Source organism: Magnolia sinica, chromosome 12 (assembly GCF_029962835.1).
Source record: "Magnolia sinica isolate HGM2019 chromosome 12, MsV1, whole genome shotgun sequence".
In the NCBI taxonomy this organism is placed as follows: Eukaryota; Viridiplantae; Streptophyta; class Magnoliopsida; order Magnoliales; family Magnoliaceae; genus Magnolia; species Magnolia sinica.
In genome coordinates, this window is record NC_080584.1 from 53464026 (window position 1) to 53478117 (window position 14092).

Here is a 14092-nt window from a genome sequence, read left to right on the forward strand (position 1 = left end):
TGAGCTGCAGATAAAAACATTAGCATGAAACAAAACTTCTGAATTTTAACTGTGGACGTTTAATTATCACATTCTAGGATCACTTGAGCTTTGGATACGGTTAATTTTTGCAACATGTCCTAAAATGAACTTACAAAATGGATGGACGGATAGGATTTTTCACCGACATCACAGTGGGCTCCACCTGAGTTCCCAGCGCAGGAACTTCCTACCCAAAGGCTTACGCAGGAAATTCACGTCCAGTAAATGTATGCCACGTGTACAATTTCTCAGTGCATGTATATTAAGTATCATTCACAGCCTGAGCATTATATAACTCCTCTTCAGGTAAACACGTTGGATCGAAAGAGTTCATTTTGCTGCTGTTGCCACATAGGATCCAGCGTGTGTACCCCTTTAGGGTAGCGGATTGGGTGGTGACTACGACGCCACTCAGCAGGGGGGACGCGAATTGCGTGGTCACCGCAACACCAATTGCGAGGTGTGCCACACACTACAAACCTCAGTGGTGTGTTGATGTCACTAAGTTCTGTAGGCCATATTAAGATGTATGTGTTGTTAAGATCTGGTAATATCATATTACATATTCACAATGGCTGTAAATTCGAAAGAAATATAAAATCGATAAATATAAAATTAAGTATAGGCCTAAGCATGTCTGATTATGTTATCCTTAAAGTGTTATTTGCCCTTTCTTAAAATAATTGAGACCCCTGACAACAGGCCGTAGGCAAATATCTTACGAGATATGATGAGCCTGTGTGTGGTTTTGCATTCAACAAGTATGAAGGAATCACTGATGGAACTCTGTAAACAATTTTTTTAGAGATAAAAAGAAAATTTTCTAAATGAAAAGGGAGATAGAAAGTAGAAAATTGAGTTTGCTGAATGAGATCACTACACTCTTATGGACCTACTGGCTTAGGTTCGTATTGAACTTGACGGCTTGTTCAAAGAATACTTGGAGCTTAATGGTTCATATGAGAGAATGAGTCGAATGATTTGGGTTAATGAAATGAACCGGCCAAGCTCCTTTTATATAGGCAAGGGTAGCTAGACATGCGGAATGCAAAGTGCGCCACTAGTGCCTTTACAGCCACACTGCCTCACATGCACCCTCGCACTGAGACCATGATTGTGATCGTGACTGAGCTCGACCTTGTGCCCATGCATGTGCGCGTCTATGCGTAAGTATTCCAGTGCTTAGGACTGAAACATGCAAGTCTTGGTACACCTCTGCCTCACTAAGCAAATATTAAGATACTCAACACCCTACTTATTAACAAGAATTTTTTTCTCTCCTTACTATTTCCAAAGGTAAAAAACTAAGTTTTTCACAAACACTTACACACACACATATAAACTTTTATATTTAAAAATATTTGTAACCAAAACATTTTCCATAACAATCGCCCACTTGGTTAAAAATAATTTTCAAAGAGAAGACACTTGCTATACTATACGCAACTTATATGAATAAATAAAGATATCTTTCAATTTAAATCTTTCCTTAATATAAGTATTTCAAAGTTCTATCAAAATTTTTAATAGTCGTAGCTTTGAACCAATTATTCTTAGATGATAGAGCTAGAGATACCACACACATACTCACTTTGTGCTATTTGAATTTTCACAAATCTTGCTATGAGCATTTAATAACCATGTGGTTATCCTATTTTATGAACGATCTCGAGAGAACCTATATATCTTATGAGAGGCGGCACCACCTCTATATTCATATAGGTGAAATCCTTACAATGTTTCTTTTACTATTAAGATACTTGTTTTTTTAGACTGGATTTCATTAAGATATTTAAAACTCAATCCTCTATCTGTAAGGACCAGCACTAGTTATCCTGTATGAGATTATATATAATTTTAGTGTTGAAACTTTTCACATATCAGTAATTTATTTTTACCAATTGAACTCAAACTTAGAGATTTTCTAATTCTGGGTCGGGTTTCCATCACTGATGGAACTTTGGTTGAAGAGTTTCAACCTCATCCCTCTACATTATGTCCTTACTACCTCTCTCGTTAGAGGTTTAATAAAATGATCAACTAAGTTATTACTTAATTTCACATAGAAAATTGCAATGATTCCATCTTAAATCAGTTGTCTCATGTAATTGTGTCATAAAGTTATATGTTCAGACTTTTCATTATAAGTGTCACTATAACCTCTAGGTAATATGACTTTACTATCAAAATGTAGTGAAACAACTGTTATAAGCTTTGTAGAGAACTAGATATCTAATAAAAGATCCCTAAGCCACTTAGCTCCTTTGCCTGTCGCAACCAAGGCTATGAACTCAGACTCCATAGTCAAGTGAGATGCAGGTTTGATTGTTGGATCCTCAAGACACAACTGCACCTAGTAGGGTGAAGATGTAACACCCCGTACTTTCTATACTTGGGTGTTACCATAAAGACCCAACTTAGTGTACACATAAACTTTAATCATTTGAGACTTCACTTCATTCTAACATAAATCAAATCATTAGGAACCATCTCTGTCCATAGATTAAGCCATCCAACTATTAATACTTGAGGAGAAGCCCCGTGGACACTTCATCTCCGAATTAAGGCTTATTTGACCATTAACCTCGGAGTCTAACTGTTCACCTACACCTTGAAATCCTGAGGAACCTATTGATCATCAATTTATGATGTTATCATGAATCAATGGTTTAGAATCCAACCAAATATCACCAAAACACTCTAATCTAATAACAGATTTGGAGACAACTTCAGGAAAATTAAAATATACTATGTGTACTACTAGTATCCTTAATGTATAAATTAGAGCCAATCCAACCACCGGATCTATGATAATTGACACTTAATGGCTAGTATTGCAGTTAATATGGCCCACCTGAGCCTTGAAATTGCCTTATCTTTAGTTAAAGGCCCGATTGGGACCTCTAAAGTGAATGGACGGAGTAGATTTCATGAAACATCACTGTGGACCCCACCTTTATGCCAAGTGTACATAGTGGGTTGTACACCCATGACACAAAGAGTTCAAGTTCGTGTGCATGCACACGATTTCTAGTGCGATAGACGCGTGCGTGTGGCGGTTTCCAAAAAAATGGAATTATATCGTTCCTCCCTGCCATGCTGGAAACCCACGTTTGTGGGGAGATTCTTCAATCCTAACTCTTCATTTTCAAGGAATCTTAACCTTGCATTCCTCCATAAAGTTAGGGATTCAGAACTACAAAAGGGCGGAAGGAATCTTATCTATTTTGGTGTGCTGGCACGATCCCAACCACCCATCTTCTTCTAGAAGACTTCCTAGAGCATCCTGTATGCTCGTTCTAGGGCGTTCAAAAACTCCCATAGTTTCAGTTATGATTTCTCACTAGAAATACCGCAACCGCGAGAAATATCACCCGCAACTCAAATCTCACGAGCCATTGAGATTTGATCTCATTCATCCAAAATGAGGGACCCACTGTGATCATTGGGCCAATCAAAACCATCCATACGTATCAAATCACCAGATCCATCATCAATAGAGAATCCGCTATTATAGAAGAGATCATCTTCCCTGTTCATTTGGAAAACCCACCACCTGACGATGAGACTCGTTCACCGATAAAAACCTTTCATTTAATGGGCTAGGGACCCATAAGTTCATTAAAGTGGTTAGATCAATGTCATTTAAACAGAGTACTTTGCAATGATTAACATGATTAAACCATGACATTATTTTCGAGTGTAACTAATCCTGTGATTAGTTGGCATTCAAATCATCTAGATGAAGGTTAATAAAGCCTTTAAAAAGGCTGCCTTTTAGGGCAACCCTTCCAAAAAGAGAAAGAAATCAGAAAAGAGAAAAAAGTGCACCGTTTCGATGCCTTATCAAGTCGAGTCGACTCAATTTGTTACTATGAGTTCGGGCTGAGTCCCGGGTTTCATTTGGTCCTTCCAATAGAAGGAAAGAAGTAAAAGAAGGCAACGAAGAAGAAGGACAGAAGGAAGAGAAAAAGAAAAGGAAGAAGAGAGAAAGTAGAAGAGAATGAAGCAAGAGAGACTTTGGCTCGAGCAGTGCCGTGCGGGCCAACTCACCGAGTTCATTCGGGTTTGGGATGTGCTTAAATCGAGTCTAGATGCATCTGGGCCTCCACAAGAACATAGAAGAAGAAGAGAGAAGAAAGATGAGAAGACAATGAGGGAAGAGAGAGGGAGTTGATGCAACTCACTACTCCAACTCATCTGAATTGCAAGTTTGAGTCAGCGAGTTATGAGATATCTGGACTCTGTGTGAGTCCTAGGAGAAGGCGAAAGAGAAGAAAGGAGAAGGGAGATTCAGAGAGGAGTCGTTCCGATCCACTAAGACAACAACTGAGTTAGGTCCGAGCGATCTGGGACATAGCGACTCACTGAGTCATTTGTTTCTAAATCTGGTCTGAGTCCATATTTCTATGGGCCATCTAGATAGAGAAGGAAAGAAGAAAAAAGTTAGAAAAGAAAAGAAGGTAGGAGAAGAAGGGAGGAAAGGAAGGATGAAGGAGAAGGCAATGAAGAGAAGACAGAAGTCGAGTCGGGTTGGACTATTGCCGAGTTAGGCTACCTCGACTTGGTTGTGTCACAGTTCAAGTTTGGGCCGAGTCTGGGCCGCATCTGGGCCACGTCCAGACCTATCCAAGCTGAAAATGGAAAGAGAGGAGCGAGAAAAAGGAAGAAAGAGAAGAGTGAAGAAGAATGGATTTCTTGTCTATTGAGTCAACTCGCTAGTCCGCAGCAAGCTGGGTCAAGCTTACTCAGGTCAGCAACTTTTTTCAATTATAGTATTTCACGCAAGTATAATTCTAAGAAAATTAGGATTCTATTATTTCTTTAATGAACTTGGTGGCTCATTGAGTCATCTCACTAAGTTGGCCTTGTTTTGGCTAAGTTTTATTTCCATTACCACACTAAAATTGAATTGAGTTGAAGCATGTTGAACTAATATAGTCAACTTAGTTAGGTTAGGTAAGTTGACTGAGTTTTATTATGTAATTTTAATTTCACCTTGGCTGATCTTAAATTCATATTTAAGTGTGAGATCTAAATCTTTTAGGTATAGATCTTTTTGGGAAGAATTGATTAAAGATCAACTGGGGTTGAATTAGATTTGAAATGTCTCGAATTCAAGATTGAGTTTGGTAAGAAGTGAGAAGTATGCCCACACCAAAGGTGAAGATCACCCTACAAGCTTTGCTACATCATGATAATTAACCTTGTTCATTTATCTTCGTTCATTTATATTAATTGATTGTTTAATATAGTGTTAAGTAGAAATGATGATAAATGTAATCTCTAATTGAGTAATTATTTATAAATAGATGATGATTGGATTTAAATTTAAGTATCTAAACATGCAATGGATCTTAAATATCCCTATTATGTTTTAAAATGAATATTTTATATGTGTAAGTGTCATTGATATTGTTCATGGCATGTTTGACTACTTGTGATTACTTTATGGTATTTTTGGAGGGTCCTTGAACTAGTGGCGAATTATGTAATGGACTACTTGAGATTATGTTGTGAACTTATCATCTTGTGGATCGCTTGTGCCTTTATGGCTTTTTGGAGACAATCCCTTCTATCGGATCCTTGAATGGACTATTTACCTTCTATGGCTTTAATTGACTATTTGCCCTTTTGTGGCTTTTATAGATTATTTTTGTATAACCTTGCGATGGTAAGTTTTACCTTTCGAACTATGATTGACCACTAGCTGAAGAAGTTACTTTTAAACATCTTATTTGTTAGTCTCATGAGCTGGGGATGGTGGTATGAGACACTATAACCGAGCTGTCGGCCAATGCTGGGTGATGAGCCCCCCATAGTGACCTTTGAGTTTTCTAAAAATGGTTGTTTGAAATTAAAATTATAACGGTTGGAGTTAATCATGCATCTCATGGCATGCAGACTTTACTGGGTGTTCGATACAAGACGCGGGGTTTTCATGGGTCACTATGGGCTATACCGTAGAGTATTTTACCTGGTGATCCTAAGTTTTTGTTGCGTGCATTCAACTACCATGGACTGTCCTTTTCGCATGGACTTTTTTGGGTGTTTAGTTTTCCTTGGACATATTGTAAAATACTCTTTCAGGAAGCTCGGTCACCTTGGGTGTCCTCGTTGCATGGTCTTTTTTGGGTGGCTAGTTCTCCTTATGGCATACCTTTGAGTACTTTTCCAGGTGGGTAGTTCTCCTTGGACGACCTTTTTGTCAGCTGGATGTGCATCCCTAGGTTAGTGAGCATGTGTATGCATCCATGCATTTAAATAAGATTATCTTTATGAAATTTATTTAATGAATGAGTATCTGATGAACCTTATCTGATTACTATGATAATCATCGCGAAATATTTGTTATACACTTTTCTTGACAACTATGCTTAACTATCATGATGTTTGTTAAATCTTGAAGGTTATATACCTCACTACGATAGCCATTGACTCTATCAAATCATATTCAGTGTGTAGAAGTGTAACACCCTGAAAATCGGAGGTCGCGCATACGCTCAACTCTCGAGTTCCCGAGAGCCACTTTTAGTCGATTTTGTAAATGCGTTTATTTAGTTTTAGTTACGTAGCTTGGAAGTTCTTGGAGCATGAAACATAACCACACTAATCTTGCTGATATGAGCGAATAACAATCATACATTTATATATGGGTCCAAAAGCACAAAAGGGGCGCATGGCGCTACCCAATCAATATCACAAAAGAATAGTAAGTCCAAAAGAATATAACTGAGCTCCCCCGCCCAGTGACCCAGCTCCGCCAATCAAGCCGACGGAGAACCCTCCATCAGCTGGAAGTATGATAGCTCATCCTCCTCGTCCAGGCACGCCTCGCCAGGCTCCTCCAATCTCGGGTCACCTGCATCTAAGAATGGGTCTGGTTGGTGTTTTAAAACACCGTCCCAGAGTGGGAGTGAGTGATCAACTCAGTGGGTGCTATTAACCTTAAGTTATCACATGCATCAATTTTAATAGGATCTTAATGAAAAACAGACAATCACATAAGTCTATGTAATCTTATTAATGCGCATGTATGCAGCATGAAATGATGCATGCCCTCACCACAACGCTCCCTCGTGCGACACCATCTAATGATCGCCAATGCCAATACTCCCTCAGTGCGACCTCGACTACCGAGTCGCCATCCTAACTAGTGCGATGCAATGCAATCGTATTAGCCAAGTTATTAGTTAGGTTCATTCATCCAGTCGATTGGGGAATCTGGTACACCCCACGTATTAATGTCCTAATATGGGTGCGAGGCCAAGACCCCCCAATGCGTGAGGCCGAGGCCCCACGGTCCGTGATCCTGTCGGGTTCCTCATCCCCGACTTTAAGCACATGAGGAGTGCCAATAGAAAGGGATCGCTCGCGGTCACTACGGGGAGGTGCGGTACCCCAACGTAGGCCGATAGCTCGGACACAGTGTCCTATTCCACCATGCCCGGCTCACGAGGCTGTGGATTAATTCCAAGTGGGTTATTGTTGGGCTACAACGGTTGTAAGGTGTCCCAGGTTTCATACAAGGGTGAGCAAATAGGGTTAACAATCATGGTTGGTCAGACAGTAGGCTAGTCCGCACGAGTCCAGGCAAGTGCATGGCGGAACGACATCAGGTGCAAGCAACCCATGTAGTCTAACTACAATCGCCCACACGCACTCGCACAAATCCATGGGTTAGCCTCAAGGTGGTCCTACCAACGAGACCGCCTTAACTCTCCTTGTTTTCTTGACCAACCCTAGCGTTTGGATGGTAGTCCACAACATGTCAACGGACAGGGTTATCAGCTAGCAAAATCATCATCATGTTCTCACACCTCAACATATAATTCAGATTCTTCTAATAAACAAGCTACCACAATTTAGGAGCAATGGTGCAAGTGTGTTGTGTGTGTGTGTTGGTGAGGAAGTGGCTCACTTCCTACAACTCATGGAAACAAATTTACACAGGAAATAAATAAGGCACGCATGCTATAAGGCATTGTCATATGAGCAATTCCAACAAGACATCAATAAGTGATCATCAAATTTCACCAAGTCATGTAAGAAGCAAGAACAACATCATGTGAGGAAATCAAATAAAACAAACGATTCCATAACACTCTAAATAAGCATAAATTCCTAGGTTTTCTCCATATTCTCTAAATGCATCAACCAAGCAATCAAAATCATTAAAATCATATTGAAATTGGTGCTAGGCCACCTAGGAGTAATAGTCCGCACCTATGGTTCGTTGGAGATTCGGAAAATGCCCTAGGAAAGAGGGTTTTTGGGTCTATCGGCCGGAATCCCCAAAGCAAGCTCTTGCATGTTAGAATTCCAAGACAAACCCACCTTTCTACAAGGATTTCAAGAATGGTGGGTGAAAACCTTACCTAGGCAACCCACGGTCAGTTGTTGAAGTCAAGGAGGAGAGTTTCTCCTTGTAAGAGAGGTAAGTAGTTGGAAGGGTTAACTCTCTTGGGGCCCCACTTTGATCTAGGGTCTACCTTGGATCTCCTCCTTCTCTCTTTGTCCTCTTTACTCTCCTTCACTCTCCTTCTCTCTTGGTGGTTGTAGCAAATGAGGGAGAGAGTTGTGAGAGATAGGGTTTATTCCCTAGACTTGGGCCCTTTGGCCTTAAGTTCTCTCAAATTCCCAAAATAGCCAACAATGACTCATTTTTAGAGTTGGAGTGGCCCGAACACTCCTCTGGCCACCAAATTCGGTGGGTAGGTGCCCTAGGGCCCGGTTAGGGCTCGAGTAAAATTTGGGAACAAACGGATGGGCGATTGTGGGGTTTGAGTCGATGATTCTGATCTTTAAACGGCCCTGAGGGGTCCATTTTGGTGATTGGAGTGATTTTGGTGGTCTTATGGCTATGAAATTTCTAAGATGGATGCTTCATGGCCCGATGAAGGGCCATGCAAAATTTAGGGACGATCGGACTTAGGGTTTGATCGTACGGGTCCGATTTGTGATCGACGGTCACCGTCCCACGATCGGGTCCCAGAGTTGGTGGACGGGTGTAGAAAAATCCATTAGACCTCCACCGTAAATATGGAAGAGATCCGATGGTTGGTTAGCCTGGTATCTCGGCTTCATTTGCAAGCGCCAGATTTTGGTCCTGGCATTGGTGGGTTGCATTTAGTCAGTGCCAGATCCCACTTCTGGCTGTCCGCTGGGTCTGCGGTCCGTGATGGTCTACAAGCCTAGTGAGTTCTATGGTTCTCTAATTTTTTTAGATTTTTCTGACCTTCCCGCGTCGCGGTACAGCCCGCCTGGGCTGTAGCTCAGTGTAAATGGTCATCTGGCTTGGCGGCCCGCACTAGGCCTTATCATGGCCTGTCTGGTTTATTCAAATGGGCTAATCCTTGGTTAATTAGCTTATGGTAGCCCCACCGCGTATGTTTTAATCGATCGGTCCCGTGGAAAGTCCCACGTGGATGCCCCAGGACACTGCACTGGTTGGACGGGTTGTTACAAGAAGACATAGATGATGCGCATATTGGTGTTCATGTGGAATAGGAGGAGCTAGATGATCTTGCGACTTTCTATTTTGATTTATTTGTATTTAATTTGTACCAACATGTATTGTAAAAACTTAAGACATTGATTTGTATAAGTTTTCCGGTAACTACTTAAAATTTTGGTTATGTATATTTGGACTCCCTCTTATACTTGATTTGTTTTTATTCCGCTAAATTACTAACTCTGATAAAGAAAAAAATGTACATGAAATTTGGGCCATTTCTAAAGGTTAACACTTGGGTTTTTGGAAAACAAGTAGTGTACTCGGGTTTCGGGACCCGGGGTGTTACAAGATGGTATTAAAGTGGAGTTTAGACAAACCTTAAATGTATTAAGTAAGGATATTGGAATTAGAGATTTAAACCTAAGTGGATCTTCCCAAGACTTAAAGAAAATTTTGAGAATGTAGAGACCCAAACTTAGTACTCCATTATAAATTATCAGGATAATTGTCTGGACTTAGAAACCAAACTTTGGTTCCCTTGGGAAATGCTAGGAATGCCATTCGAACTTATGTGAAATTCCTTTAGGGTTAAGGAAAATTGAAAACATAGAAAATTAAAACTTCAACCCCTTTGAGCTACGTAATTTAGTTATTTGAACCTAGAAATTAAATTTAGGTACTGTGGGAGGACAAGTGCCCTCCATGTAGCAATTAAAATCAAACGAGATCATTTCTCTGACTTCACTCCCAAGAAACTGTTTTAGAAATCTGGAGTTTAAACTTTTCTAAAATTTCCCTTAGTTAGAAACAAGATCGTCACGACCTTCAAGAAAGGAAGTGGACTTAAGCATCGTAAATTCCTCAACCACCCTATTGTACATTACATCGAACACAAGTACTTGCTGAACTAAAGGAATCATGTTAGAAATTGTAATTTGAATCCCCTAAGACCTCTCATTAATTACGGACAATATTTTCCATAAATTCCCGCGATTAGAACTAACTAGAGATAAAATTATAAAATTTTGGGTAAATTTTAACCTTAGATTGAGCATAATTTGGACTAGATTCGAGAATCTTGATAATGTAGCAAATTTCAAATTCAAATTTTAAGTACGATTCTGGTCTTGAAATGTTTAGGTAATACATTACGCAATAAGAATGTGCAGTGAAAACAAGATGTTTAATCGGGATCACAGACTGATGGAAACATGTTTAAGCGAGCATACGCGGTCTGACTCAAACTCTAAATCCTGATGATTACAATGATCTTAATGCCTTGATCAAGCAGAAGATCGAGATTCACCGGGGTTAGGAAATGATACTAATGAACTCTCTGCCCCATTCAGACAGAAGAGCGTGGTATCGGGCTTAGACCTACTACAACCGTCTTTCCATGGGGCCTGAATACGGAAAATAAGAGTATTTCTTATACTTGAAGATAGTGGGAGACTGTTGTTGTGAATTTCAAAATAGATAAATAAATAAATGAATGAATGAATAAGTATTAGACGCCGCCTAAAAAAAACTTTTTATGAAGGGAATCATGATGTTGGTGAGTGTGTTGATTCTTGTAAACCCCTTAGCTATAATAAGGAAAGATGTACGGATCATGGTATATATCATGTTAAGAATCTATGTAGTGATGGCACCCTTGGGCATTTTAGAAATAGGATACGCCATTAACACAAATCTTCCTACTTATAATATTAATAATTGGGATGAGCGTTATCGAATCTCGAGGATGAGATTCTTCTTTAAGGGGGGTAGATTGTAACGACCCCAGTTTTGCTAGCAAGTGGTATACATTTGTACATACAAACAACCTTTATAGGAAAATAATGAATGCTTAGAATCACCAAAAATTATAATATCATCGTCCCTAATCATATTAGAAGCACTGAATTTTGAGGACGAAATTCTTTTTAAGGGGGGTAGATTGTAACACCTCGTACTTTCTATACTTGGGTGTTACCATGAAGACCCAACTTAGTGTACACACAAACCTTACTCATTTGAGCGTTCACTTCATTCTAACATAAATCAGAGAATTAAGAACCATCTCCATCCATAGATTAAGCCATCTAACCATTGATGCTTAGGGAGAAGCCCCGTGGACACTCCACCTCTGAATTAAGGCCTATCTGACTGTTAACTTTGGAGTCTAACTGTACACCTACACCTCGAAATCCTGAGGAACCTATTGATCAGCAATTTATAACATTATCATGAATCGATGGTTTAGAATCCAACCAAACATCGCCAAAGCACTCTATTCCAAGAACAGATTCTGAGACAACTTTAGGAAAATTAAAATATACTATAAGTGTACTACTAGTACCCTTAATGTATAAATTAGAGCCAATCCAACCATCGGATCTACGATAATTGACACTTAATGGCTGATATTTCAGTTAATATGGCCCACATGAGCCTTGAAATTGCCTCATCTTTAGTTAAAGGCCCCAATTGGGACCTCTAAAGTGAATGGACGGAGTAGATTTTATTAAACATAACTATGGAGTGTACATAGTGGGTTGTACACCCACAGCACACAGAGTTCAAGTTCGGGTCAAACCGGGCTTGACCCGAGCTAACCCGAAAAAGAGGCATTTTTCTCTCTTTCCTCCGCATTTCCCGCCCGACTGCAGTTTACATGGACGACATCCATTTGCAGTTGTTGTGGCCCATTGTCAGCCATCGTTCCGATGATCAGAACTGTCCATCTAATAGAGGGCCCACGTCCAGACGAACCCCACACAGATCCGTACCTTGGAGCACGTGTGCATGCACACGATTTCTAGTGTGATAGACGCGTGCGTGCGGTGGTTTCCAAAAAATAGAATTATGTCGTACCTCCCTATCACGCTAGAAACCCACGTTCGTGGGGGAGATTCTTCAATCCTAACCCTTCATTTTCAAGGAATCTCAGTTGTGCATTCCTCCATAAAGTTAGGGCTTCACAACTGCAAAAGGGCGGAAGAAATCTTATCTATTTTGGTGCGATGGGACGATCCCAACCACCCATCTTCTTATAGAAGACTTCCTAGAGCATCCTGTATGCTCGTTCTAGGGCATTCAAAAACACCCTCAGTTTCGGTTATGATTTCTCACTGGAAGTACAACAAACGCGAGAAATATCATCCGCAACTCAAATCTCCCTAGCCATTGAGATTTTGATCTCATTCATCCAAAATGAGGGATCCACTATGATCATTGGGCTAATCAAAACCATCCATACGTATTAGATCACCAGATCCATCGTCTATAGAGAATCCTCCATTATAGAAAAGATCATCTTCTCCATTCATTTGGAAAACCAACCACCTGACGATGAGACCCATTCACCGATCAGAACCTTTCATTTAATGGGCCAAGGACCCATAAGTTCATTAAAGTGGTTAGATAAATGCCATTCAAAACTTTGCAACCATTAACATGATTAAACCATTGCATTATTTTCGGGTGTAAGTAATCCCGTGATTAGTTGGCATCCGAATAATCTAGAAGGAGGTTAATAAAGCCTTTAAAAAGTATGCCTTTTAGGGCAACACTTCCAAAAAGAGAAAGAAATCAGAAAAGAGAGAAAAGTGCGCTATTTCGATGCCGCTTAAAGTCGAGTCGACTCAGTTCGTTGTTTCTAGTTCGGGCTGAGTCCTGGGTTTCATCTGGTCCTTCCAACAGAAGGAAAGAAGTAGAAGAAGACAACGAAGAAGATGGACAGAAGGAAGAGAAAAATAAAAGGAAGAAGAGAGAAAGTAGAAGAGAATGAAGGAAGAGAGAGTTTGGCTCGGGCAGTGCCGAGCGGGCCAACTCATGGAGTTCGTGTAGGTTTGGGCTGTGCTTAGGTCGAGTCCAGATGCATCTGGGCCTCCACAAGAAACATAGAAGAAGAAGGGAGAAGAAAGCTGAGAAGACAATGAGGGAAGAGAGAGGGAGCCGATGCGCCGCACTGCTCCGACTCACCTGAACTACAAGTTTGAGTTAGCGAGTTATATGAGATGTCTTGACTCTGTGCGAGTCCTAGGAGAAGGCGTAAGAGAAGAAAGGAGAAGGGAGATTCGGTGAGGACTCATTCCGACCCACTGAGACAACAACTGAGTTGGGTTCGAGCGATCTGGGACATAGTGACTCACTGAGCCGTTTGTTTCTAAATCTGGTCTGAGTCCAGATTTCTGTCGGCCATCTAGACAGAGAAGGAAAGAAGAAGAAAGTTAAAAAAGAAAAGAAGGTAGGAGAAGAAGGGAGGAAAGGAAGGATGAAGGAGAAGGCAATAGAGAGAGGACATAAGTCGAGTCGGGTTGGACTATTGTCGAGTCAGCTTGCCTCGATTCGAATGAGTCATGGTTCGAGTTTGGGCCGAGTCTGCGCTGTATCTGGGCCATGTCCAGACCTATCCAAGTTGAAAATGGAAAGAGAGAGAGAGAGGGAGAGAGAGAGAGGAATGAAGAAGGAAGAATTTCTTGTCTACCGAGTCAACTCGCTGGTCCACAGCAAGCCGGGTCAAGCTTACTCAGGTTAGCAACTTTTTTCAATTACAATATTTCATGCAAGTATGGTTCTAAGGAAATTAAAATTCTATTATTTCTTTAATGAACTTGGCAGCTCATTGAA